Source organism: Myotis lucifugus, unplaced genomic scaffold (genome assembly GCF_000147115.1).
Source record: "Myotis lucifugus unplaced genomic scaffold, Myoluc2.0 scaffold_362, whole genome shotgun sequence".
Classification (NCBI taxonomy): Eukaryota; Metazoa; Chordata; class Mammalia; order Chiroptera; family Vespertilionidae; genus Myotis; species Myotis lucifugus.
In genome coordinates, this window is record NW_005871410.1 from 509,319 (window position 1) to 535,903 (window position 26,585).

The following is a 26,585-nucleotide window of genomic DNA, read 5'->3' on the forward strand; positions in this document are numbered from 1 at the left end:
CTTTCATGCATGCCCCCAACCTCTATCTCCACTGCCAAAGTCTTTATTGAATTCCCTGCTCACCTGGATTATTGTGTTTTTAATAATACTACCTTCAAATCTTGTTTCCTTTAACCGCCCTTCCCATTGCTGCCAGCATCTCTGAGGTGCAAATTTACTCTTTAATGGTTTCCTCTTACCTACTCTAGTGAGTTTGTACTTTTTAAGTATAAAGGTTACCTGAGACCAAACATCTGAGAATCGTTTTCGGTCTCTACCTTCAGACAGCACATTCCTCTGAGAGAATCAGGCTGGAAAATTAGAAGTATCTAGTAGCCCAGGAGATTAGGGTTCATGAGTATATGATGACATTCAGTTTTTGTTGACATCCTTGATTATTTCCAAGTAGACCATGTAGTCTGCTGTCAGGTGTGCTGCTTACTGCTCCTGGTGGCAACCTTGTCCCCTCCGATATTTGTCTCCAGACCCTTTATTTTTAGCAGGAAGCTTCACCAAAAAGCAATAATGAACTTAAGCACTGGTGACTAATCCTTATTTTCTTTACATCTTCTTTCTTTTGTTATGTGTAGACTTACCAAAGGAGAGCTGTTCAAAGTGTTAGAGGCCTGCATGCTCCATTGCTTCTGTAGTGGCCTGCCTGCTCCATTGCTGTGCTAGTCTGGGTTTTTTAGTTTCTGGGAAAGAATATTTGAAAATAAAGAATCACTGAAGTTTGTCTCATGTGGTGTGAAGAATTATAAAAATGGTAGCTGAGAGAAATTATAATCATTTAAATGCATGTAGAAATGCTTATTTGTATTTCTTATCTACTAGGTAACAAAACCAGTATGCCAGAAATAAATTTGTTATAAGAGATGTTTATTACATAAACTAGTGGCCCAGTACACAAAATTCATGCACATTAAAAGGGAATGAATTAGAGGAAATATTTTAATATTGCTATTTGCCCTTTCTCTATAATAGAAGTGTCAGAGATGAAAGAAAATTAGTAAAATGTATATGAAAATCTCTTTCCTGTCAGAGTCTGGGGTGCGCCGCGGGACCCAGAGTCAAGTCCCGCCCTCCTGTGCGTGCCTCGAAATCGCACCCAGTCGGCCCCACCCCCGTCAAGCCCCACAGGGCGGGGGCACAGCCTCAGGTCCCCCGTCAAGCCCTGCCAGGCGGGGAGTGCAGCCTCAGGTCCCCTGGCCTGGCCTCAGGTCCCTCAGCCCTGGCGTGAGGGTACGATGGCATGATGACCATTTGCATATTAGCTATTTATTAAATAGGATGTGTAGTAAGTTTATTTTGACATTGTATCCTTTATTCTTTGACAAAAATAAACTACCATAAAACAAAAGCAAAATGGCCCACCTACCTACTTACTTATACAAAACTGGATAGTTCCCAAGTTCATCCATGTTAGTGCTTTTCTTATCTCTTGCTATTTCTTTCCTTTTCCCATTGTTCTCATTGACTTTATACTTACACTTGAATTTAGAAGAACCCGTACTGTTAATGAGTTTGTACTCATCTGATTATTTTAAAACTTAGATTATTGTGGTTATAAAATTATCAAAATCATCAGGCAAAAAGGGTCTCTGTACTCTCACTCCTGGCCTTTTATATTTTCACCTAATAATTTGGGTAGTTTTAACATTTACACATGTGTGGACAGGAGCACTGACAACTTTATTTTATACTTTACTAGAGGCCCGGTGCATTTGTGCATTTGGTGGGGGTTGGAGGGTCCCTCAGCCCAGCCTGTGCCCTCTTGCAGTCCGGGAGCCCTCGGGGGATGTCTGACTGCTGGCTTAGGGGAGTGGGCCTAAGCTGTCAGTCAGACATCCTTAGAACTGCCGCAGAGGCGGGAGAGGCTTCCACCACCGCCGCTGCACTCGCCAGCCGTGAGCCCAGCTCAGGACTTCTGTGGGAGCGTACTGACCACCAGGGTGCAGCTCCTGCATTGAGTGTCTGTCCCCTGGTTGTCAGTGCACTTCATGAAGACCAGTCATTCTGCTGTTCAGTCGATTTGCATATTACCCTTTTATTATATAGGACTAGAGGCCTGGTGCACGAAATTCATGCACGGAGTGGGGGGGGGGGTGGTCCTTCAGCCCTGCTTGCACCCTCTAACAATCCAGGACCACTGGATCCTAACCACTTGCCTGCCAGCCTGTTTGATTGCCCCTAACCACTCTGCCTGCCTACCTAATCACCCCTTACTGCATCTGCCTGCCTGCCTGATCGCCCCTAACCACTCTGCCTGACTGAATGCCCCAACTGCTCACCTGCCTGCCTGATCACCCCTAACTGCCTCTGCCTGATCGCCCCTAACTGCTCGCCTGCCTGATCGCCCCTAACTGCCTCTCTCTGCCTGCCTCATTGCCCCTCATATTACACTTTTATTATAGATTATTATAGATAGTTGCCTTGCTCCAAGTTGTAAGGACCTGCTTGTCATAGAGATAGAAAAGTTTTAATTTTTACTCTTGATTATGGCAATTAACTAACACAGATGGCCACCAAAAAGGTGACTTACCAAAGGGTGTATAGCAAACGGTGCTGTTAAGTCCTCTTCCATGAAAACGTGCATGTCATGCATTGTATCTGCCTGGGTACCTGAAAGAGTGAAGTTTCTGTCTGTCTTTGCAATCATATGAGTGAATTGTGAGAGACCCCAGCCAATTCTGGTTTGGTGCTCACAGAATAATAGAGCTCCTTTTTTTCCTTTGCTCCATTGGTGGAGATTTCCTAGAAGTTGCAGGATATCTTCCTTTTAATTTTTCCTCGACACTCTGACTTATGTCTGTCATCTTTGCTTACCCTCAATCCCCCACCCGCAACAGTAACTTGCTCCAGGCTCACTTCACTGGAGTGTCTAGGACAGTGGTTCTCAACCTTCCTAATGCTGCGACCCTTTAATACAGTTTCTCATGTTGTGGTGACCCCCAACCATAAAATTATTTTCGTTGCTACCTCATAACTGTAATTTTGCTACTGTTATGAATCGTAATGTAAATATCTGATATGCAGGATGTATTTTCATTGTTACAAATTGAACATAATTAAAGCATAGTGATGAATCACAAAAACAATATGTAATTATATATGTGTTTTCCGATGGTCTTAGGCCACCCCTGTGAAAGGGTCGTTCGACCCCCAAAGGGGTCGCGACCCACAGGTTGGGAACCGCTGGTCTAGGAGATCACGCAACTTGTCTGCCACCAGAACTATGATTCCCAGCATTCCTTGTGCTCCCCATGCTCTCGGCTTCCTGTTGTGGCCCGAGGCCCCACCCCTCCCGCCTCACGGCCAGGGCAGGGATGCTGGGCTCGCGTTGCCGTGAGCCCAGCATCCCTTGCTCCGGCCCGAGGCCCCTCCCCTCTCACTGTGCAGCCGGGGCGGGGACACAGGGCTCACGTTGCCACGAGCTCAGCGACCCTCGCTCCAGCCCGAGGCCCCTCGCCTCCTGCCTCGCGGCCAGAGCGCAGACACTAGGCTCGTGTCGCCGGGGGTGAGGCAAGCCCAGCGTCCCGCACCTAGGCCTCTGGCCAGAAGCTCTTCCCCTCTCACCGCGTGGCCAGGGCGCGGAAGCTGGGCTCACGTTGCCGGGGCAACACTGCCAGCGTCTTGCCCTGGCCACTATGGACTCCGCCATCTTTGTCGCGGAGTGATGGTTAATTTACATATTACTCTTTTATTATATAGGATTCTTTGATAGGTGTATTATATGGAAGTAACAGAACTGACTGTTTTCCCCCATATTACATTTGAGAGACTTAATAATGATTTACTTTCATAACCATATTTTATTTTTGAAATGACTCATTTTCTTTCTCTTTGCCAATGATTATGGTTCTGAAAATCATATAGAGGCTTTCACCAGAATAGAAGGCTTCTAATTTAAGGATCTTAGTTAGAGGAGTATTTATTTGTGTCTAGAAATAAGACCTGAGTATTTATTAGCTGATTCTTACACCACAATTTCCCTTGTGTTTTTTCTTAGGCCAAAGATGAAGAAGAAGCCTTTCTGGATTGGAGTGATGATGACGATGATGGATTTGATCCAAGCACACTTCCAGATCCAGATAAGTACAGAAGCTCTGAAGAATCAGATAGTGAAGAAATGGAAAATAATATTAGGTATGTTTCTACCATTGGTGGCCTTAAGTATATGAGTCTTCTCCGTTTAATTCAAAAGATGTAGAAACAAATGTCTCATGCTCTTCTCGTCATTTTAAGGGCTCTCTTCCTGTTTCTTTAATCCCTGTCAACAAGTGTAAGGGTGTTATAAGAGTTGTATTTTCTTTTTCTTCCTCTATTCTTTTTTTTCCTGTTCATTTGTAATGTGGACTTATTTGCTACCTGTCCAAAATAGATGAAATGTGATGAGTTGAATAATAGTGTGGCATGTTCAGCTTTTGTTTTCAGAATACTATGTATTAGATTACATTGAGAGTCTATTGATTTAAAAGTTGAGGACATGGAACTCATGGGCATTCTAAACCAATGTGTCTATTTAGGCAGAAGGTAGGTTCTAATGATAGATGAAGTTAATGTGTCTGAAGGGAAGAAAAAGCTTGATGGGACCCCTAAATGCTAGCTCAGGTAGAGTTGGAGAAATAGGCTACAGAGAGCTATAATCTGGTTTTAAGTAAGAACAACATTAAGAAACGGTCTTAAAAAGATTATCTCCCGAGAAGAAAATGCTGTACGGAAATAACTTCAGTTACTCTTCATTTTAATCTTGTGCTCATTTAAATTATTCGGTAATAGTGAAAATGTTGTCCAAAATGCAGTCTTACCAAGTAATGCTAGAAACTTAAGACATTTGCTATTGGACACTTAGATAGTGGCTATAATAGCGTTCTAGTGTATTTGCTGACAAAGGAGTGAGAATTAGCTTTACTACCATAGAAGGCACCATAGATGAAAATAATTTGATTAGTATTTCAAAAAATGTATAAGTGTATGACATGGGCTTAAATAATTTAGTTCCAGAGCATATTCCTAATCTTTAGAAATTAACTTTTAAGAGTAAACATACATACTTTGCTTCAGAAAGTTCCTTAGTGCACCTGTCGAAACCTGAACTACACTGTGGTTAAGTTTGCTGCTCCTTTATGCTTACATAAATGTCTCTCTGTGAGAATGGTTTAAGGCAGTGGTCGGCAAACTGCGGCTCTTTGGCCCCTTGAGTGTGGCTCTTCCACAAAATACTAACTTCTGCGCATGGGCCACGAAGTTTCAATCGCACTGTACATGCGCCTCCGCACATGGTATTTTGTGGAAGAGCCACACTCAAGGGGCCAAAGAGCCGCATGTGGCTCGCGAGCCGCAGTTTGCCGACCACTGGTTTAAGGGATCTCCATTCTGATAGATGTAACCTAACTTACACATATGGCTTTATATCATTAACTTCCAAATGTGTCTGTGTATGTTTACTCTCTGGAGGGAACATCAATCGGTTCTTCCAGTTTGTCATGCAGCCATACTTTGCACACATCTGTCTAACACAGAGAACCAGCCTTTTAAGTATCCCTTCTGTGTCTGATTCATAAGGAATTTTCCTAGCATTTTATATGATAGTTTCTGGGTCATCCTTAATCTGTGTATAGCAGACATTTCATTTCATTCTCTGGCATTTCTTACTCTCAGATTGACATTTCCTTGCTACCACCTAGTTAATGTGATTGGTTGTTTAATAGCTTTATGTGCGTTAGCCTCTTAATTAGCCTGTAAATGCTTTGTAGCTAGAAACTCAGTCTTTTTGTACCAACACCTCCAGCTCCTCCAGCCTCTACTCCTATTCCTAACATTAATGTCATAGGCACAAAGAAGAACCTGAAATATTTGAATTGATTGATTGATAAAAAAAATATTTATAGAGTAAAAAAGATACATAGTAATAAACAGCTATGCAGTTGGTCCTAATAGCTTAAATGATACAGGAGATGACAGAATAGATGGGTGGAGAATTGGAGGAAGCCAAGTTCAGATGTTATAATGGTGATGTACATGGAGATAGAAGTACCTTGAGATGCCAAAGCATTCTGACTTAAAGATAAGCGTTCAGCCCTGCCTGGTGTGGCTTGGTTGTTTGGAGCATCATCCCATACACCAAAAGGTGATAGGTTCAATTCCCAGTCAGGGCATATACCCAGGTCCCCAGGTTGCAGGTTCAGTCCCTGGCTGGGGCATGTGCGAGAGGCAACTGATTATCTCCCCCCTCTCCTCTCCCATTCCTCCTTCCCTCTCCCTCCCTCCCTCCCTCTAAATAAAATAAATAAACATGAAAAAAACCTTTTTTAAAAAGCTAAGAGTTTAGACAAAATATTTAAGCATTACATGAAAATTAAAATAGTTTTAATTCAGGCACAGCTAGTAGTAACTCTGCATTCGTGGAAATTAAAAGGAATTGGTAAACTTACCTTAAGCTGAAGAAAAGTTCTTTTGTAGAAGAGAATATCAGCAAGGGCATTATTCCTTTAGCCATTTAAAGGGCTTCTTTAGCGGTTTGTCTTTTGCCTACTAACAGTGATTGTCTAGTCAAACTCCTTCTTATTCTATTCAAATAAAACAGTAATTTGTCTGTGATCACAATACAAGTGAGGGACAGTGTGAACTGCCCAGATCAAACAGATTCCCTAGTTCTAATACTCCAGTCAAGTCATATGGAATTGCTCTAGCATTAGGAGAGGTAGCTCCAGAAAACTTCCTGAAGACAAGTTGGTTTTCATTTGGCTGAAAACCTGATCCATGGATAAGATAGATTAGACAGAACATGGTTCCCCAGCATTAACATTACTGACATTCTGGCCTAGATAATTCTTTGGGGTGCGGGGGTGGGGGGGTGGGGTAGAGTGCTTGGGAATGATTGTCAGCTGTTTAGCATCATCCCTGGCCTCTACCACTAGCACCTCCCCCGTCAGGACAACCAGAAATATCTTCAGACATTGCATATATCTCTTGGGGAGCAAACACCCACAGTTGAGAACCACTGAACTAGACTCAGAATGGCAGGTACCTATTTCTGGTGTTTAATTTCCCCATCCTTCATCCATTACTTTCCACTTGGCCCAAGCAATCCTTCTCAGTGCAGCCTCTATTAATCAGTTGGGATTGGAACACAAGATCAAACCTGTTTGCCATTCCTGGGCTAGAAGGCAGGATTTTAGGGTAAGTTATATGTGAAATTTGTATTTGTAGTCTAATTTCCATTTTTCTCCTTTTGCCTCTTCTCTTAAAATCACCTCAATAGCAATGAATAATGACATATATAAACTAAATCCAAAATTGTTTTGGTTAAGAAAGCACATTCACAACTAGATCCATACACACTAGAATTTTGACAGTGGTAATTGCTGCCAGCACGGCTAATTATAACAGTAGCACCAGTACAGTTTCCTGGGTTGTTGCAGTTTGGCTCCATCTCTTTTCTTTGCCTTCCATGCATGACTAGATGCTATGATTTTATGGTGTTGGATTAGAGGGTCCTCCAGGCGTGCTCACAGGTTTTATTTGCTGCATTGTTTCTAACCTCCACTTGGTAGTTTTAGGAACAGCGAGTGTTCTAGCCTTTTGGTCATCTTCTTTCACCCCCCAGTAGGTTATTCTCTGGGTATTAACTTTGCATTTTCAGAAATGAATGTACTCTTAAGGGACTAAATACACCAAATGGAAAATGGCTATTGCCAAGGTAATAGCATAGCTAGTTTCTTTGGAAGTTTTCTTTGTGTATTTTTTTCCCCCTTCACTTTTGTGACATTCATACATATTCAGTATGGGTAACACCTTTGTCTCTCTACATGGAAAGACACTTAGTAGGAAATAGGCAAAAGAGAGCCTTAATGGAGAATGGCTGAATCTGGAGTCAGTAATTTCTCCTCAGGGAGGTCTGATAGGATTTTATACCTCTTTCCTCCTCAACTCAGTGCACAGCCACAGTCGATTTAAACCATCCTCCACCCTCTGTACAGTGATCAGAATTGTCATCTCTACCACTGAGATTCCAAAGGGATTCTGACGTGCAAGATTCAGGTCCTATAAGTTAGCATGACAAAGAGAGATTCTTGCTGTCAATATGGTCCCAGGGACAATGAAATAATGTCACCTTGAGTTCCTTTTAAGGAATTTTAAGAATGTCATCATTAATAGCTCTATTTATTATCAGATATAAAACTGTGAAATAGGGTGCAGAGGGGTGTCAGCTGGCTCGTCCACAGCAGATGCCCAACCCAGTCGGAGGCTCTAAGCTTTGGTGTGTGCTGTTTTGCAAAACAAGTATAGAGTTTTGATGCTCTCTTGTTTCTTTTCCTGTCTTCATCCTTGTTACAGATTGGTCCAGGATGGGCTTTGCTCTGTGGCTTTCACTTTGGCTCCTCTCTCGGAACCAGGGAATGACATAGGTAGAATTAGTGCAGGATGTTAGGATTTGTTGTTACTGTTATTAAAATGGAGACAGAAAAGTTTGGTCGGAAACCTAGCTATTTGTTGCAGTTGACTTTATGACATCACAGAATTCACTAGTCTGCTAGGAACTACACAGAATTATATATTCTTATCTCCAGTGAGTTTTGATGTAGACTTTTATACCTTTTGAGGAAAAATGACCTCAAATATTGCAATGGTCTTTTTGCTCATAAATGATTTTTCATTTCTCTGTCTTCCAAATACTCCATACAATGTAGTTATACTGCTTTCACAATAAAAATATTTAGACAACTTTCTACATGTGTTGCCAAGAACTGGAGTAAGAACCTTCAATGTTATTTAAATCACATTCTACTTAAGAGTTAAAAATACCCATTTGATCTGTTAGTCCCTAGCTTGTTGTAATATTTCCTCCATCCATTCTTTCAACTAAAAAATAATTTTAATAGCTGTCATGTGCCAGGCATAGTGAGTGCAGGTACAGAGGATAAAACATTAAGCAAGGGCCGGGTCAGTTTGACTCAATTGGTTGAGCATTGTCCCTCGCATGCACCAAAAGGTCACTTGTTTGATTCCCAGTCAGGGCATCTGCCAGAGTTGTGGGCTCGATCCCCACTAGGGGGTGGGCAGAAGGCAGCCTATCGATGTTTTTCTCTCACTCATGTTTCTGTCTCTCTCTCTCTCTCTCTCTCTCTCTCTCTCTCTCTCTCTCTCTCCCTTCCTCTTTCTCTGAAATCAATAAAACATTTAAAAAACATTTAAAAAGACAAACACAAAACACTAAGCTAGAAAAATACCTTTCCTGCTTTCATAGTTTTTAGGTCAGTGGAGTGACAGGTAGCTAAGCACGGAATTACAAAACAATGTGATGGGTCCATGCTGTGATTTGTGCCCTGAGGGGGGCAGTGGGGAGGGTGGGAGGTAGGGAATGGACTTGGAGACCAGGCAAGTGTGGACCTAACCTGGGCTTGATGGGAATCCAGAAGAGCTTTCTAAAGGGAGGTGACATCAAAACTAAGCCTGAAGGAAGTTTAGGACTTACCCTTCTAGAATTTGAGGCAAGAGTGTCTAACCATATTTCAGTTAAACTCTTTTTTAAATAAAATTGTTCCTTTGAGCTGTGCCTTGCAAGCTGAGAGGTTTGGTTCTGAGCATGGAATATGAGATTGATTTTTGTATATCTAGGAGCATTCATCATGCTTGGTTTATGGCCATCTTCATGTGAATTGCTAATGATGTGAAAATTTGCAAAGTATTGAATTTGATGAAAAAGAAGCAGCTGGATGTTCCAGATATTCATTATCCAGTCAAATTAAGTTTTTAATATTTATAATCTTAACCTTTTTCTAACAAAAAAAGGAAAAAGAAAAAGGTTATGGTTAGACGCTTACTGACTTACATCAATCTTTTCTTCACAGACCACGGTCTTTGGCTAAGGCAACCAGGTTGCTTTATAAAGAACTGTTACATTGTGGGGTGTTTAGTAGGTGGCATAAGACCCATCAATAGCATCTATAATTTGTACTGATACTATTGGCATCATTTAGCCATGATACATTCTGTATGGATTGACACCTTTTCCTGTTCAGAGTAGATGTTTCACATCTTAATACATTTAGCTGTTCTTTTTGCCTGGTCTGTCTGACACAGCTCTGAGCCAGAAGACTGGTCAAGGATTTTTGTCTGTTTTTTCATTCTGGGGTTTTTGTTTGGTTTTGTTTTTAAAATCTGTTCCATATACTTTTCTGTTTTGGGGTGAACTTGCCTATCTTTGACAGGTATCTCTTACATAAAGGAGATGAACCACTTTAATCTCTGTGGTTTCACCTAATGTTAATGTAAATTTTGGCCCAGTAACTATTCTTCCAAGATTTTATAGCAACTTTGTAATACATGGAAGGCTTTTCTCCTGGAAAAGAAATGAGTATGAGTCAAAAATTAATTTCTGGGGAAGGAAATTCCTAGAAAGCATTTTCATTTCCTTCTTAACTATTTTGGGAGCTGTTATGTTACATTCAATATTTTATATAAATTTTAGTGGAATTATTGGTGCCAAATATAGGGGGTGATTTTTAAAAGAATTTTTCTTTTTAGAGTCTAGGTACTGTTAAAAGAAAAATACTTACTGACTATAGTTTCCCCTGACTTGAATCCTGTTGGTTGGTGAATTTAGTTGAGGGGGGCAGATCACTAAGATGGACGAATGGCTTGGATGCTTTGAAAGAAGTCGGCTCAGCTTAATGCTATATTGACTTTATTGTGTGCCTGCCATTCTTTCCTTTTACTCTTTTTAACTTTAGGAGATTTATCCCAATATGCCTGGCAGCTTCCAAGAGAAAATCTCGATCATTTTCTTTATTGGTAAAATACAGAGTTCCACAAATTATCAAATTTCATAGAGCTTTTATCAGAACTTAATATGAATTGTAGATAAAAGGAGGAATTCATTTACTTGACTTTCTTTAAATTGTATTCCTTTGGTCTTTCTCCCTTATGCTAATGCCCTAAAAATAAAACAAGAATATCGTGTGTGACATGTAGCATGAATGGAGAAACTTCTAAGGAAGATTGTTGGGGTGGAGTATTATATGCTTGGTGCTTTTAGGGGAAAGGTTGCTACCCGTTGAAGAAGGAAGGTGTTATTTCCCAGGGTGAGGGTAGGGAAGGGGAAGTTGTATTTTGTGAAATTGGGGTTTTGAAAGCTCGTAGCTTGATCTTACTTGGCATCTTCAGTTATTGCTCTGCACTCTCTATTCCTCTGTCATTTAGGAACCCATTGAATGACTGTCACTCAGTGACAGTTATGAGTTTGTTATGTTTCACAAGTGCTAGGATCGCTAAGATGGACAAATGGCTTGGATGTGTGAGGCCAGGATGAGCCATCCGGCAAGGGTGATGAACCACTGCGGGCTTCTCCTGGCTGCCGCCCTAATTCTGGTGCAGGCAGCTTTGTTTTCACTGAAAGACCTTTGAGGAAGACACTCTCTGGGGACCGTCCTTTGCCTTTCCCTTCCCTTCATGTGGCTGCATTCAGACCAATGACCATATCATTTCCCTGTCCATCCCCTTTAGGATTTTAGGTTGTACCCAGGCTTAGGTTTTTGGTTCTGTTGTTTGATTTTGTTTCTGCCATTATAAGTAATTTTTTAAAGGATAACTTTTGTTGAAAATTGGGTAATTTCTCTTGATGAAATCATTGGAAGGACTAATAAAGAATAAGGCTATAGTGCTAAACTTAATTTTTTCAGATAGCTGGAACACGGGACATGCTAGGGTAGGTGATGATCTTGAATATTGAAAACTAATCAGTGAAAATAGTTGAGGAGAAAAGCCAATGTGCTCCTGGGGAGCACAAAATGGTTTACACACAGATTAGTAACAAGAAAAATACGTAATGCAACCCAACTTGTTGGTGTTTACGAGTTTTGTTTTTATAAATCTGGGAGAAGAGAAATAATTATGTATATTTTCTGTACTGCTGCAGAGCAGGGATTCTTTATCTGGAGTCTGTGGATGAGCTTTAGGGACATCTCAAACATCTTGAAATTGTTCCCAAAATGATGGTGTGGGTGTACAGGCAGCATAGACACTCCCCTTCACTTATCTATGAAAAGGGTCATGAATTTTTATCCAGTTCTCAAGTGTGTTTGTGAACCAAATAGATTGGGGACCAAAACGTTGTGCCAATCCCAAATGACGCGGGCATTTGTAACACATGTATTACGTTTTAGAAGGAAACGTCCATGGATCAGTAGTCTGATTGCAGTCCTCTGCCTTCTATATCCTCACCACCCCCAGCGTTTTCTGATTATTAGAATTCTGATCTAAGAGGACGTCTTCTGCTCTTGCGGTTACGTTTGTAATGAACTCTGAGCCAATAAATCTTTTCTTTGACTAAATTGTTTTTAAGTACCGAGTGTTAGAAAAGACGTTAAAGGACATGATACATTTTCAGTTCCATTTCTGTATGCCTTCACCATCAGAATGAAGCTGGGCAGATTTTATGGAATGTACTGCAGTAATTAATCTTCATTAAGACTGTTGCCACAGCCTTGGAAATTAAAATTTATGATGAGGGGGAAAGTGTCTGGCATAACATATTGGAATACCACAGTGCCAATACTTAAAAGACATGTATAAAGATTTCTGAGAATTTTTTAGTGGTCTCAAGATCATTTATTATTAGCTTAAAGTTCTTTAGGAAAATGTCTAAGCTACACTTACTGATATGAATGTAAGAGGGGGAGTTTTATAAAAAAAAGACACAAACTAGACATTCAGGTACTGTGCTCTTGGTAGCTTTCCACACACAATTTGGCAGCATGTTGGAAAAGGACACCCAAAGTTTTCTGTGTGGCTGAATATCCACTGTTCTCCACCTCTGTCCTCCGCTAGTGTGCAGCTAGAACATTCCACAATTTCCCTGATTTACTTTCTTTGTGTTCCAAAAGAGAGAAAAGCAAGAGTTTGAAAAGCTGTGCAGACACTACAGTAAAGGCACTGTGCTTTCTTAGCAGCTTCCTTGTCCTGGCTTTTGTCAGATTTTTTAAAATGTTAGAGAGAGAGAGAGAGAGGGAGAGAGAGAGAGAGATTGATTGATTGATTCATTTGTTGTTCCACTTATTGATGCATTCATTGGTTGATTCTTGTATGTGCCCTGACCCAGGATCAAACTTACAACCTTGGTATATCAGGACAATGCTCTAACCAACTGAGCTACCCGGCCAGGGCCTGGATTTCTGAATAGGCTTGTAAAGTGATGTTACTCTCCCATTTTTCTGCAGTAACACACAAACACACCCCACTAAATGCAGCCGCTGCAGAGGTTGGGAGCTGTAACAGGAGGCATCATGACACCTGGCTGCACAGCCTCCTTTCCAGTGTCAGGCTTACAGTCTCCAGTGATTTCGGTTGCCTTTTTATAACTTCATTATTGGAACTGCTACCCCGGTGTCCTTGGAAGTTTGGTGCTCACTCTACTGCGCTGTGTTTCTGTAAAGCTCTGCATATACCAGGGAAGAAGTCGATAGGTTTTCCCAGCAGATCTTTTTCTTCTGTGGTGCCTTGACCACAATCATTTAGATAGCACTTGGAACATTCTCAAGGCTTGAAGGAGTGGTCCTCAGTGCAGCATTGTAGCCCAGGGAATGTGTTACAGATGCTCTGGCCCCTTTTTATTGGCGTTAATTTACACATTGTTTATTTAAAGTATGCTCTTTATCAATAAGCCCATTCCTGTTCATAGCAGGTACGAATGACGTTCTTCTTGGTGCAGTGTATCATTTGTCTCCTCCCTTTCCATGTCTGTAAGCCTTGGCTAAGGCTTCCTAAGGAGAGAGAATTTTAAAAAATCAAGGGGAATAAGACGTAGTAGTTTCCTCTATCTAGAAAATTATGGTATCAGTGAATCAGTCTACCTCCTTTGCCTTTCTGTATCAATACATAGGAATGTAAACCATATCTGTTCCTGGCAGAATGATCTCAGGAGCATCTGTATTACAAAAATAGTTGCTATAGTGTAAGATAGGCATTGCATGAGCTTCTATGAACCAACAGACTGAATGCCTTGCCCACATTCACCACTGCATGTAATTTGGAAATAAATTATGGTATGTTATCATAAACTTTGCAATATGGGGAGATGTAGGAGTTTGGAAAATTAAGTCTGTGTTAGAACAAAGACAGGCTACTTGACCCTGTGGGAAAACTGTGGCTTTTGGGGTCAGATAAACAGACCTGAAGCTTAAGAAACTTAAGACCTGAATGTTTTCTAAGAAAAGAATCTTATTTTCTTTTACAAGTTACTTAACCCTTTGTATGCCATAAGCATCTGTAGACACAAGTAAATTCAAAATATCATTGCATGTGGGTATGGTTTCCATTTTGGACATGTGGCAGTTAACTGGTTAATGACAAGTTATTTAACCTCTTGACCCCCAGTTTTAATCACCAGTCAAATGAAGATAATTCTTATGTTGCAAGGTTATCATGAAGATCTAATAAGGTATAAAGAATGCAGAGTATGATGCTAATATGATGCTCGCCTGCCTGCCTGCCTGATCACCCCTAACCCCTCAGCCTGCCTGCCTGCCTAATTGCCCCTAACCACCTCTGCCTGCCTGCCTGATCACCCCTAACTGCTCCCCTACCGGCCTGATTGCCCCTAACTGCTCCCCTGCTGGCCTGATCACCCCTAACCGCCTCTGCCTCGCCCCGCACCCAGGACCCGGGCTTCCCTTCCTCTGGCTGGCCACAGGAACCTAGGACCCAGGTCGGCTTTGCCCAGGCTGGCCGCAGCTGCAGGGGACCATGGGCAGGCAGCTTCGCCTGGGCTGCAGCCACCCGGGACTGCAGACGGGTGGCTTGTCCCTCTCCCAGGCCGCAGCCTGGCTGGTTCCCATTCCTCTCTCACGAGCTCATTTGTGCCTGGCTGGTCCCCCTTCCTCTCTCCCCAGTGTTGAGTGTCTGAGCCTTGGGATGACTATTGAATATTGAATATTGTGAACCAAATAGATTGGGGACCAAAACATTGTGCCAAATCTATTTGGTTCACAAAAGTATTCAATGTGAAATTATGTATATTTTCTGTACTGCTGCAGAGCAGGGATTCTTTACCTGGAGTCTGTGGATGAGCTTTAGGGACATCTCAAACATCTTGAAATTGTTCCCAAAATGATGGTGTGGGTGTACAGGCAGCATAGACACTCCCCTTCACTTATCTATGAAAAGGGTCATGAATTTTTATCCAGTTCTGTACTGTGCAGTACAGAAAATATACATAAAAGTAAAACAGTGTTAGAAGTTTTTAAATAAGTATATACATTTACAAAAATATAATTTAATGTCCTCTCAGAAATCTACTTTCCATTTTCTTCCTCATCAAAATCATTCGTTGAGCTGCATGTAACATGGCAGGCCCTCTATTCAAAACAGTCTGCAAAAATATCTTCCAGATTAGGTTGAAATGATGAATGATACAGTAAAAAATAATGTAATATAATATATTGCATCCAACATATGGGTAGAGTCTATATCACCAAATTGAAATTATTGAGGCATTCAGTAAATGGAAAGCTGTACTGTGTTCCTGGCATCCTATATAATAAAGAGCCAATATGCAAATTGTCATCATGCCCTCACGCCGTCACGCCATAAAGGCTCAGACACTCAACACTGGGGAGAGAGGATTGGGGACCAGCCAGGCACAAATGAGCTCACGAGAGAGGAATGGGAACCAGCCAGGCTGCGGCCTGGGAGAGGGACAAGCCACCCGTCTGCAGTCCCGGGTGGCTGCAGCCCAGGCGAAGCTGCCTGCCCATGGTCCCCTGCAGCTGCGGCCAGCCTGGGCAAAGCCGACCTGGGTCCTAGGTTCCTGTGGCCAGCCAGAGGAAGGGAAGCCCGGGTTCTGGGTGCGGGGCGAGGCAGAGGCAGTTAGGGGTGATCAGGCAGGCAGGCAGAGGTGGTTAGGGGCAATTAGGCAGGCAGGCAGGCTGAGGGGTTAGGGGTGATCAGGCAGGCAGGCAGGCGAGCGGTTAGGAGCCAGCAGTCCCGGATTACGAGAGGCAGTCAGACATCCCCCGAGGGGTCCTGGATTGGAGAGGGTGCAGGCCAGGCTGAGGGACATCAAATTTCATGCACTGGGCCTCTAGTAGAGTAATAAAGAAGAGAGACTAGCTCCCAGCCCTCTTAAAGCTTACACTCTGGTGAGGGAGACCATAAATAAATAAACAAAAAGTAGAAAAGAGATGGTGATAAGGGCCATGAAAATGGTAAGTGTAGGATAATGAGAGGGGTTGAGAGAACTCACTTTATATGAGGTGTTTAGTAAAAGCCTTTTTGGGGTGACACCTGAAGAATTATTGAAAGCCTTCTTTTTAGGTAAAGAAGGAATGATACATGCTAACATACTAACCATTAATTCCTTTGACACTTATTAAAATTTAAGTATTTACCCTAACAGCATAATCATGACTGTACAATTATGTATATTCATGCCAGAGGTGATTTCTCAGCTTCTTTTCATCCCATCATCCTTCAACCATGTGTCTATCCAATGGTGATGCTAGTTGGCTTCATGGAAGGTGATGAGGGTAAGAAACAGCTGCTGTTCTAGTCCACGGGGGGCAACTCATTAGAAAGGCAAATGCCATCCCGACGTTTCTGAGAACAGGGAGTGGAGCTGAGATGGTCTGAGTATTCCAGGTGAAGGCTGGAAACATATACAGGTTCTGAACTAAAGTGACATATCATTCTTTGGGGATAAGAGGAGAAAACACTAATGTATTTTATGCTTAATAATTTTAGTTATAATTTGTTGATGGTATATCAACTCTTGAACTATGTAAATCTTTTTATTGATAGACTTTTTAGCAATTTTAGTTTTTACAATAAAAATTGAATGAAATTTTTGCCTCTCTCCCTTCCCACCCCAGCCTTTCCTATTACCAATATTTTGTTAACATTTGCAACCTCTCAAAGCTATGGTTTCTTGTCAGAGATAAGACTAATAATAATAGACTTAATTATTTTAATTAATTTTAGAGGGAGGAAGGGAGGGGAGAGAGAGAAACATCAGTGTGAGAAACATCCATTTGTTGGCTGCCTCTCACATGCACCCCAACCAGGGACTGAACCCGCAATCTGGGGTGTACCCTGACCGGGAATTAAACCTGTGACCTTCCCGTGCATGGGACAACACTCCAACCAACATAACCACATTGGCCAGGGCAATAGACTTAATTTTAATAAAAGCACCAAAGACTATTGTTGCTGAGATTTTGCAAATTATATAAACCTAGGAACTGGTTGAATACGCTGACCTGGTGATGAGGAAAAGGCTCTAGGCTAAAGATGCCTGTTTTTAAAGTCATTGGCATTATGGGAACTGCTTGAAATACTGAACTGCATGAGAATACTCAGAATGAATATGTAAAATGAGAATAGTAGAGAAGCAAGGATGCAGCCTAGAAATATGGACATTTAAGCAATGGACAGAGGAAGAGGAAGATAAGAAGGTACAACCAAGGAGGTAGTAGTCAACATTTAGGTACTTAAAATTTAGATGACTTTCCATTACGTCTCTTAGGGAAGCTGCAGTAATGATATCATTTTGACTCTCCCCTGGCTGGGTGTTAACTCAGTAGAAGTCATTTGTTTGGAAAAATGAGTACTGAATATAGCCATAATATGACCATTTATTTAATTTTGAAAAATATATGCAAAGCCAAAGTTTAGAACACCAGGAACTTGTACTATTAACAGCAGGATTGGTGAGGAGAGAGGAGCCAGCGCCCTCACACGCTGAACTGAGTGCTCTGGGGTGCTACCATGGCAATGTGTTCCTCCACGGCTGTTTTAGAAATTGAATTAGAAACGTCTGTTGAAACATAGCCTCCTTCATTGCAGTGGCAGTAGTTCTCACGGCTTAGAACAACCCCAACAGGACATGGTTTCTGCCATTCACATGTGTGGACATTTATTGAATGACTTTTATTCAGGTTATCTTTATAGATGAAGGTAACAAACAGCCCCAGACTTCAAAAAGCTAAGAATTTAGTAGGCACAGGGAAGAGGTCTATTCTGTAATATCACTCAGAGTGAGTGCCATGGGAGAGCACAGACAGTGCATAAAGTGGTGCAATCATGTAGGATGGAGTCATTGAGGATGAGGTGACATTTGAACTGGGTTTTGAAGGATAAGGAGGATTTAGATAGTTATAAAATAGAAAGAGGGAGTCCAAATGGAGACAAAAGGTGAGAACCTAGAGCAGGGGTCCTCAAACTTTTTAAACAGGGGGCCAGTTCACTGTCCCTCAGACCGTTGGAGGGCCGGACTATAGTTTAAAAAAAAAAACTGAACAAATTCCTATGCACACTGCACATATCTTATTTTGAAGTAAAAAAACAAAACGGGAACAAATACAATATTTGTATTTGCATGTGGCCCGCGGGCCGTAGTTTGAGGACCCCTGACTAGAGCATGTTTAGGGAATAACAAGTAGTCCAAAAGAACATAATAGGTTATAGAGGCAGGCCTAAGCCAGATCATGAGAGTCCTTAAAAATTATCTATATATATAAAAGCCTAAGCGACCATTACGACTGGTCGACCAAACAACTGGTTGACTGGTCGCTATGACGATGCACTGACCACCAGGGGGCAGATGCTCAACACAGGAGCTGCCCCTGGTGGTCAGTGTGCTCCCATAGCCAACTCCCGTGGTCCCTCCCCACAGCCAGCTGGTCCCTATCGGCCCCAATCGCCGGCCAGGCTGAGGGACCCCACCCATGCATGAATTCGTGCACCAGGCCTCTAGTAATAAATAATACTATAAGCAGTCACTGAAATGGTTATGAAGAATTACAAGAGCCAGGCTGATTTTTACAAAGAATCCTCCTTTCAGCATGTCAGGGAGTTAGTGGCCAACATTTAAGAAGACTGCTTTTTAACTTTTTCTTGGTGGATAGTAGGTATTGAACAACTTCTTTAGAAGCCAGTGTAAAACTGAAATGTAAAACTAGCCAAAACTTCTACAAATTGCTTCATGTGGTTTGTGGAACACCGTTATCAAATCTAGAAAACTGACTTCTAACCTTTTCATCATCACCGAGAATGTCTGCTTTCAACACTAATGGTTCCTATGTTTTGAAAGACTTATCTTTCACATTTGTTTTATTAATAAAGAGATGATTTTCATTCCACTCAAGCTTCTGAAGTGTCAAGTATGTACAAAGCTCAGTTCATATAATTCTAGCCAAAAGAAAAGAAATACCAGAATTTAGTCTGTGGCACATAGTTGCAGGAGTTTTGTGATACTGAAAATTACCCATGACACATCTGTCCTGAGCTAAGAAGCCTTACCTTTCCCCATACCTGTATGGGTCCCGGGACCCAGGTTGACACTTAAGTGGAACACTTACTCTCTATGCTTCTGAGCTTTGTGAAATTATGGAGAATAATTGACATATACCTAGCTGCCCAGAACTACTTTTTCCTTCAAATTTAAGTTTCTTTTTTTTTTATTGCAAAGAGCCATACAAGCTTAATACAGAAAAACAAAAACAAAAGATGCACATACCAGCAGAAATAACATAAAAAATCTCCCAAATCATTTTCTATGCAAATATACATTCTGCCTTATTTAAACAAAGACTCTTTCTATATTGGTTTTATTACTGTTTTCAGTGTCGATAAAGAAACTCCTGCAACATTGTTTTTAATAGCTGCATCATATTTCATTTGAAATTTTATAACATATTTAACAGATCAGTCCCTTATGATTGGATGTTTGGGTTTCCAACTTCTGAAATTACAAATAGCTTTGCCTTGAATATCCAGTAACTAAATCTTTATACATATCCTTAATTATTTCCTGGGGATAAATTCCCAGAAGAGAAATTGCTGGACATGCATACGTGAATGACTTTTGAAAGGCGGTTGTAGTAATATACATTCTCACCCAGGAGTTTATATTCTGATTGAGAATTAAGATGCTTTCCAGTGGGGAAAAAGTCACTTTAGTATTAGGAAGTAGCAAGTCTAGGTGCAAATGGCTAATAAATAATTAGAGCTGTAGGAATTCAGAGGAAAGAAATCACTTTTAATAGGGAGCTTGGGTACCTTTCATTGAAGATGAGTCTTGAATCAGGGAGTACCCAGAGGGAGAGAGGAAGTGCCCTGCTCACAGAGGGGCACAGGTGGGAACACACAAGAAGTGTCTCTGACCTCATGAGTAAGAGCCACGCATGAGGAGTGCCCAGAAGAGGGGCCAGGAGGAAGGCTGACCCTCGCGTGTTAACTCCAGGCGTCCCTCCTTTTTCTATTTCTCATATAACAGGCTACATTCTTGTCCTGGGTAACTAGGTTAACTACAAGTACCTGAAAAAATTAAAATGTTGAAACCAGGAGTATCATAAGAAATAAATCATGGCCCAGTAGAATCAGCACAGAACTTTTTATGAAGGCCCCTTTCTGCTAAGAATTACTCTGCTAACTGAATCCCCATCACAGGGGACACTTTCATTTTCACCTTTCCAGGTGCTATTTTAAATGCAGTTATTTGTGGGTAACCTCAGTGTTGTCTGGTTTCTCTTTCCTCCAGTGGTGAGAGAGTACGGCTGCTGAGTCAGCATTGGGCATTTCTGGGAGGTAAATGGGGAAATTAGTTTTGCTTTAAGCTGGTCATAGCTGGATATGCTTACTAGGCACATTCACTTTGATATCCAGGCTATCTTATGGAGTAATAGGCTCCATTGAAACTTGAGCAGTTTGTTCTCTTTTGGAATACATCATATGCTTGGACGATAATGTAATTTCTGTGATGTGTTTTCCCCCTCTATAGTATATAATAGCAATGTAAGAATTTATTTGAAAGGGGTTAGTTTATAGTCCCGGGACCCATACAAGTATGGGGAAAGGTAAAGCTTCTTAGCTCAGGACAGATGTGTCATGGGTAATTTTTAGCTTTCATGTATTGATCACTAGTATGTTCTTACAGTTATATTATTGTATTTAACTCCTATAGCAGTTCTGCTAAATAAACTATATAATCCCCATCTTTCAGATAAGGAAACTGAGGCTTAGAAATGTGAGTTGATTGGCCAAGGTCTGACTGTGTTCATGTCAAAACCAATGTTCTTTCCACAGCTAATCCTTTCTATTACTGTTCTCCAGATGCTGACTAAAGATGTTGACCAATTCAAATTGCTTTGGGCTGAATTTAGAGTCATTCAGATCTGGGTGTGAATCCCACGGGTATAATGTGGTTCCAATCATTTAACCTCTCTAAGCTCATTGTGGAATGAGTCTAAGGACTCCACACCAAGGGTTTTCATGAAGATAAATTTGATCTATGTAAAAAATGTAGTACAGAGCCAGACCCTTGAATAAATGGTTCCTACTGCCATTGCTGGGTTTTTATTTTGTTAATTTTGTATCTAGTAATTGGGTCATCTTGGAACATGATGATGGTATCTTAAAATCCTTTGAGGATGTTTTGCTTTCTTAATTTTTATTGTATCATGTGATTGACTCTATCTTCAGAAATTAGCTTTATTTTTATAGTCTATGCCTCAGGTGTGTGCAGAATACAGCAGTAATGTTTATGCTTCCTTAAGACTTTGTGTGGGCCTTAGATGCAGATTTTAAATGGGGAAAATTTATTTGCTATCTTAATTTGTAATTTAACATTTCAGGTTCTGTTTTGGTCATGGTCTGTATATCACAACTTAATGCAACAGATACTAGAATTAGCACCTGGTATCCTGATATCTCTTAGCCCACAGACTGCTCCTAAAGGATGGCCCAACTTTAATAGAGGGAGATGGATGAGGCAGCACAAGCACAGATTGGAGCCAGACTGTAGACCTCTCAGCGTCCTCAAATTGTGGATGATGCATCTAGTTTTCTAGAGTTATTGTAAGGATTGGATGAGACAGTGTATGGAAACCCCCTGCGGGTGCCTGGTGCCTGATGGGCCCTCCCTCCCGCCCACTGCTGGGTTGGTACTTAACTTATGACACAGATATCCTGACATTGTTACAGTGTCTTTCCCTTTTGAATAATAGTATCACCTTACCAGCTATCTGTTATTGGTAATTTTGTCACGTTTTAAGTGTTTGATTTCATAACAATGAGTTTAATTATGTACTTACAAAGTAAATCATTAGCTTTTCCTCACCAGTGATACCAAGAAGAAGCAGGGGATGAGGAAAAGGAGCAACAGTGAAGTGGAGAACACGGGACTCACAAGTCGTAACAGAAAGAAGGCCAAGTGGGAAGTCTTAGAGCCGTTGGATACGGGCCTGTCTTTGGCAGAGGATGAAGAACTGGTGTTACATCTGCTCAAAAGTCAAAGCTAAATGCTTCCTGCTTCATCTTCTCAAGACCTCTGGTCATGGTTATGTGGACAAGAAGTTGAAAAGCTGTCGGCTTTGGGGAAGTCAGATAACGTGAGTCCCAGGCCCAAAGGATGCATTCCAGGCAGAAGTGAAAGTCCCTAAGCCCCTTTCACAGCAAACTCCGAGTGAGGGTGGATCCTAAACGTCTTGATCCCCTTTCCAGCATGTGCCCTGGTAGATTGTTGTCTTGGGCTTTAACCTGTGACATCTTGTCACTGGAAATGCTTTCTTTGTTTTAATAGCAAGTTCTGGAGACCCTGTCTCATTGTTAGGAATTTCTTTTCTTCTTATCTTACAAAAGTGTCTGTGCTGTTAAATAAAATTGCTCGCAGTTTTGATTATTTAATATCTTCAAAAGACAGAATACAATGGACCAGCCCTAAGAAAGACTGAGTATTTTTGAATTAAGATGATTAATAATAAACATATTTCCTAAAAAATTATTGTTTCCATTGTGTCCACTAATATGCATTTCTCAAGGGAAGGTTCTTAAGATTAAAATGCTTGGCCTATTCCTGAAACTGAATTTTCCATATTCTTAAATTAACCTCCTCAATGATGTCATTTAACTTTCACTTGGCAGATTTGCTAGCTCTCATTTATAAAATCTATAGATGTCCTGAATCTAAAACATGATCTAAAACCTCATCTCTTGGCGTGTAGTAGCTTGCAGGCCTTCTGCAAGTGCCTCCTCAGCCATTTCCTCCAGCAAATGCAGCCGCCTGGGAGAGGCCGGGAGAAGAAGACCCCACACGGAGGTGAGCAGGTGAAGGATGGGAGAGATGCTGACAGCGTCCTCTGAGCCCCTGGGCTCCACTCATCTACTCCTTATCCTTCCCTGTATGCCAGGGCTCCGTACTTTTTCTTTTTAATTAAAAACTTTTAATTTCCGTTTTCACATTTTTCCTTTGTTTTGCTTGCAAAAGGAAAGGTGAGCTTGGCTCTGTCGCTTGTATATGATGCACAGCCCTTGGGCCTGGCAGTCCTGACCCCATTGTCCACTGGCTGCCTCAGGGCCTGGGCGGGGGGTGGGGGGGGATTCACATGCAGCCCCCAGGGCTGGGGTGTAAATTTCTTTTTTGCATAAACTACTTCCAGTTATATTCTGTCCCTAAAACTGAATGGATCTTGACTACGATATACATTGTAGGGGATTTTAGTTTGCTGATTTTGAAAACACCAGAATAGAAAGCTCCTAACAACACATGGTAGATTATACTGTTGTTTAGCAAATATTCACTCCAACCCCTCCCTCCCTTCGGGAAGCATATCTTTCCCAGGCTGCTGGTACTGGACTGACTGTGTGACTGACTTTAGGCCTTGGGATGTGTGCCAGTTCAGCAGAGGCTTTAAGGTGCACTGACATTTCCTTCAGCTCTCTCCCGCTTTTGCCTTCCATCTTGGGACCAGCATGGACCAAAGAGAGGACACTGCTTCCGTGTGGGCACAGGGGAAACACTGCAACAGCCGTGCAGCTCCCACGGGCCCCTCCCAAACCTGTGGAGCAAGAATCCACTGAGACTCGGGGAGTCAGCACAGAGGAGCCTGATTAGTGCAGAAGGGGAGAGAAACAAAAGCATTCATTCATTCATTCATTCATTCCATAAACGTTAATAAATTCATCAGCGACATTCCAGGCTGTGTACTTGTAAGAATACAAACAGTTCCCTCTCCTGCTAACAGAGTGGAGGAAAGAGAAAAGCAAATTCATAAATTCATTATTGTATAATGAAGAGCCAGAAAGAGGAAGATGGTTGTCTGAGTGAGAAAGCTGTTGCTGGGATGCGGGAAGGAGGGAGGACAGGGTAGGTGCTATTCCTGGGACCCAGGACAAGGGGTGAGTTCTTGCCTGATGGCTTCCCCGAGGCCGGGAGGCCATTCCTCAGATTCACTCGGGTAAGATGATCTCCAAAATTGCCTCGTCTCAGAGTGGATACACCCAGCCACAGGGCCCTTTGGAGGACTGCCATCTCATAAGCTTAACATGGCATTTTCGATTTGTTTGGGGCTGTAAAAAGTGGATACATTTAATTAAATGTAATTAATTTTGTTACACAACGTTTGGAGCACCCTGAACATGAAAACTCATCTCCACAACTGTCGGGGTCTGCCAGAGGATGCAATGTGCTGAGAAGGTTGTGAGGGGTGGGGGTGGGGAGGAGAGAGGAGGGAGGGAGAAGGGGAAAGGGTGGCCGTGGAGGTAAAGGGGGAGAGCCTCCAGCCAAGGTTTGAAACCCCTGTTTCATGTCTTTGAGGACTATTGTAACTGGACATGTGACCATAGTGCTGAGCAGACAGCAGGCAGGCAGATATGTTTATACCATATTACCCAGCGCCTGCTGAGTCAGGAATCGGCAGCCAGCCTACAGGCTGCCCATTAACCTTTGAGAGAGGCTGGTGCAGAAAGCTCTGCCCAAACATGGACAAATTGGGCAAATTCATTCTTACTCTCAAACTGAAATTTAGGTAGTCAGCAAAATAGGCTCTGAGACAGAACAGGGAGCACATGATAAGCAAAAAGTGAGTTCAGAGTCAGAGTTAGGCGAAGCTGTAAGTGAACAAAAACTGGCCAAACGATAACAGCAAATGGTGAGGATCCAATTAGTAACGTGTATGCAGAGTAATGAGCACAGGGCAGAGCCCCGAGGACCTGCAGAGGCCCCCTATTGAGGTCTCAGGTCCTCCCCGACCCTCTAGGCCAGCGGTTCTCAACCTGTGGGTCGAGACCCCTTTGGGGGTCGAATGACCCTTTCACAGGGGTCGCCTAAGACCATCGGAAAACACATATATAATTACATATTGTTTTTGTGATTAATCACTATGCTTTAATTATGTTCAATTTGTAACAATGAAAATACATCCTGCATATCAGATATTTACATTACGATTCATAACAGTAGCAAAATTACAGTTATGAAGTAGCAATGAAAATAATTCTATGGTTGGGGGTCACCACAACATGAGGAACTGTATTAAAGGGCCACGGCATTAGGAAGGTGGAGAACCACTGCTTTAGATCCTGTCACCATGGGGGTCTCCATGGGGCTTCCCTCCCCTTGGGTCCTGTTCTTAGATTTCTGTGCAAGTTGGTTTCCTTCACTGCCTGAGTGTAAGATGCATTGCCTGAGCTAGTCTGAGGGAGTCCTTGGGTTTTTTGCACCCAAAAGAGCTTCGTTAAAGCTCAGAATACTCTGATGCTGTGCTTCGCAGACTTCAACATGTGCAAGGCATTACCAAGGGGTCCTTTTAGAGCACGAATCTCCAATTGTTGGTCTGAGGTGGGGCCTGGGATTCTGCATTCGTACAGGCTGCCAGGTGGTGGCATGCCACGGGCCCCTGGCCACATTTGAGTAGCAGGACAGAATGGAATTGAGAGAGTTATTAAAATCATTATTCACAGCTAGGGGTTCTGTCAGAGTCCCAGCAGGAGGCAGACGGTGTACACAAACCAGGATCATTTTAAGGGGATTTAGTGAAAGGTTTGTGTACATGGGCCAGGGCAGGGTAAGGAAACCACAGAGGTCCACCTGAGGCTAGGCATGGAAGTGTTACTCTCCTCACCCTGCGGGGCAGAGAGCAAAGGAGAGACTAGCAATTCTTAACCTTCAGTTGACATGTGCCAGCCTGAGGTGACCACAGGGAACCGTCCTAGAGAATAGATGCTGTGACCTCACTCTCCTGCTGCTCTGGACTCCTGCCAGGGTTCCCTCTGGCCCCAACCAAGGCCAGAAAGCAAACTGTGGAGATGTCATCTGTGCCGTCTCCCAGGACACAGAACAGGTAAGGGGCCACAAGACATTGGGATCAAGATGTAGGGTATAAATAGGTGGGATCTTTTTGTGGATGAAGAGAAGCCCTCAGATTTTGTCCCTTTAACACTTCTAAGTACTAGACACAGCAAGGATGGACAACAAGCAAGCCAGCATACAAAGCACCGTCGAGTGAGGAGAAATGCTATGAAAAAACAGCAGAGTGAGGAGAGAGAGCAGAGGGGCCGGGTTGTTTGATGAAGGCAGCGGGACCTCATGGGTAGAAGTCTGAAGCCACAGGGGCCGCTTCCCAAGCACATGCCGCACCTCAGTGGATGATGCAAATGAAAGCTGGTCTTCGCCAAAAGAACCATTTCACACATTTTTCTCTCGTCTTAAATCTCCACAACCTCTCCTTCACTCAGAGCTGGTAACCTTACTTTTCTTCCTTTCTTCCTTTCTTCCTTTCTTCCTTTCTCCTTTCCTTCCTTCCTTCCTTCCTTCCTTCCTTCCTTCCTTCCTT

The 26,585-nt window shown here is 42.3% G+C and overlaps 1 long non-coding RNA gene across 1 annotated transcript in view; it reads left to right on the forward strand.

Moving 5' to 3' along the window:
• LOC102432781 overlaps positions 1–22,753 on the forward strand; it is a 76,050-nt gene extending 53,297 nt beyond the window's left edge. Inside the window, exons 2-3 of the long non-coding RNA XR_330527.2 lie at positions 3,989–4,125; positions 22,097–22,753. This is a non-coding gene — a long non-coding RNA (uncharacterized LOC102432781). The remainder of the gene's footprint in view (positions 1–3,988; positions 4,126–22,096) is intronic.
• Positions 22,754–26,585: the final 3,832 nt, after the last annotated feature.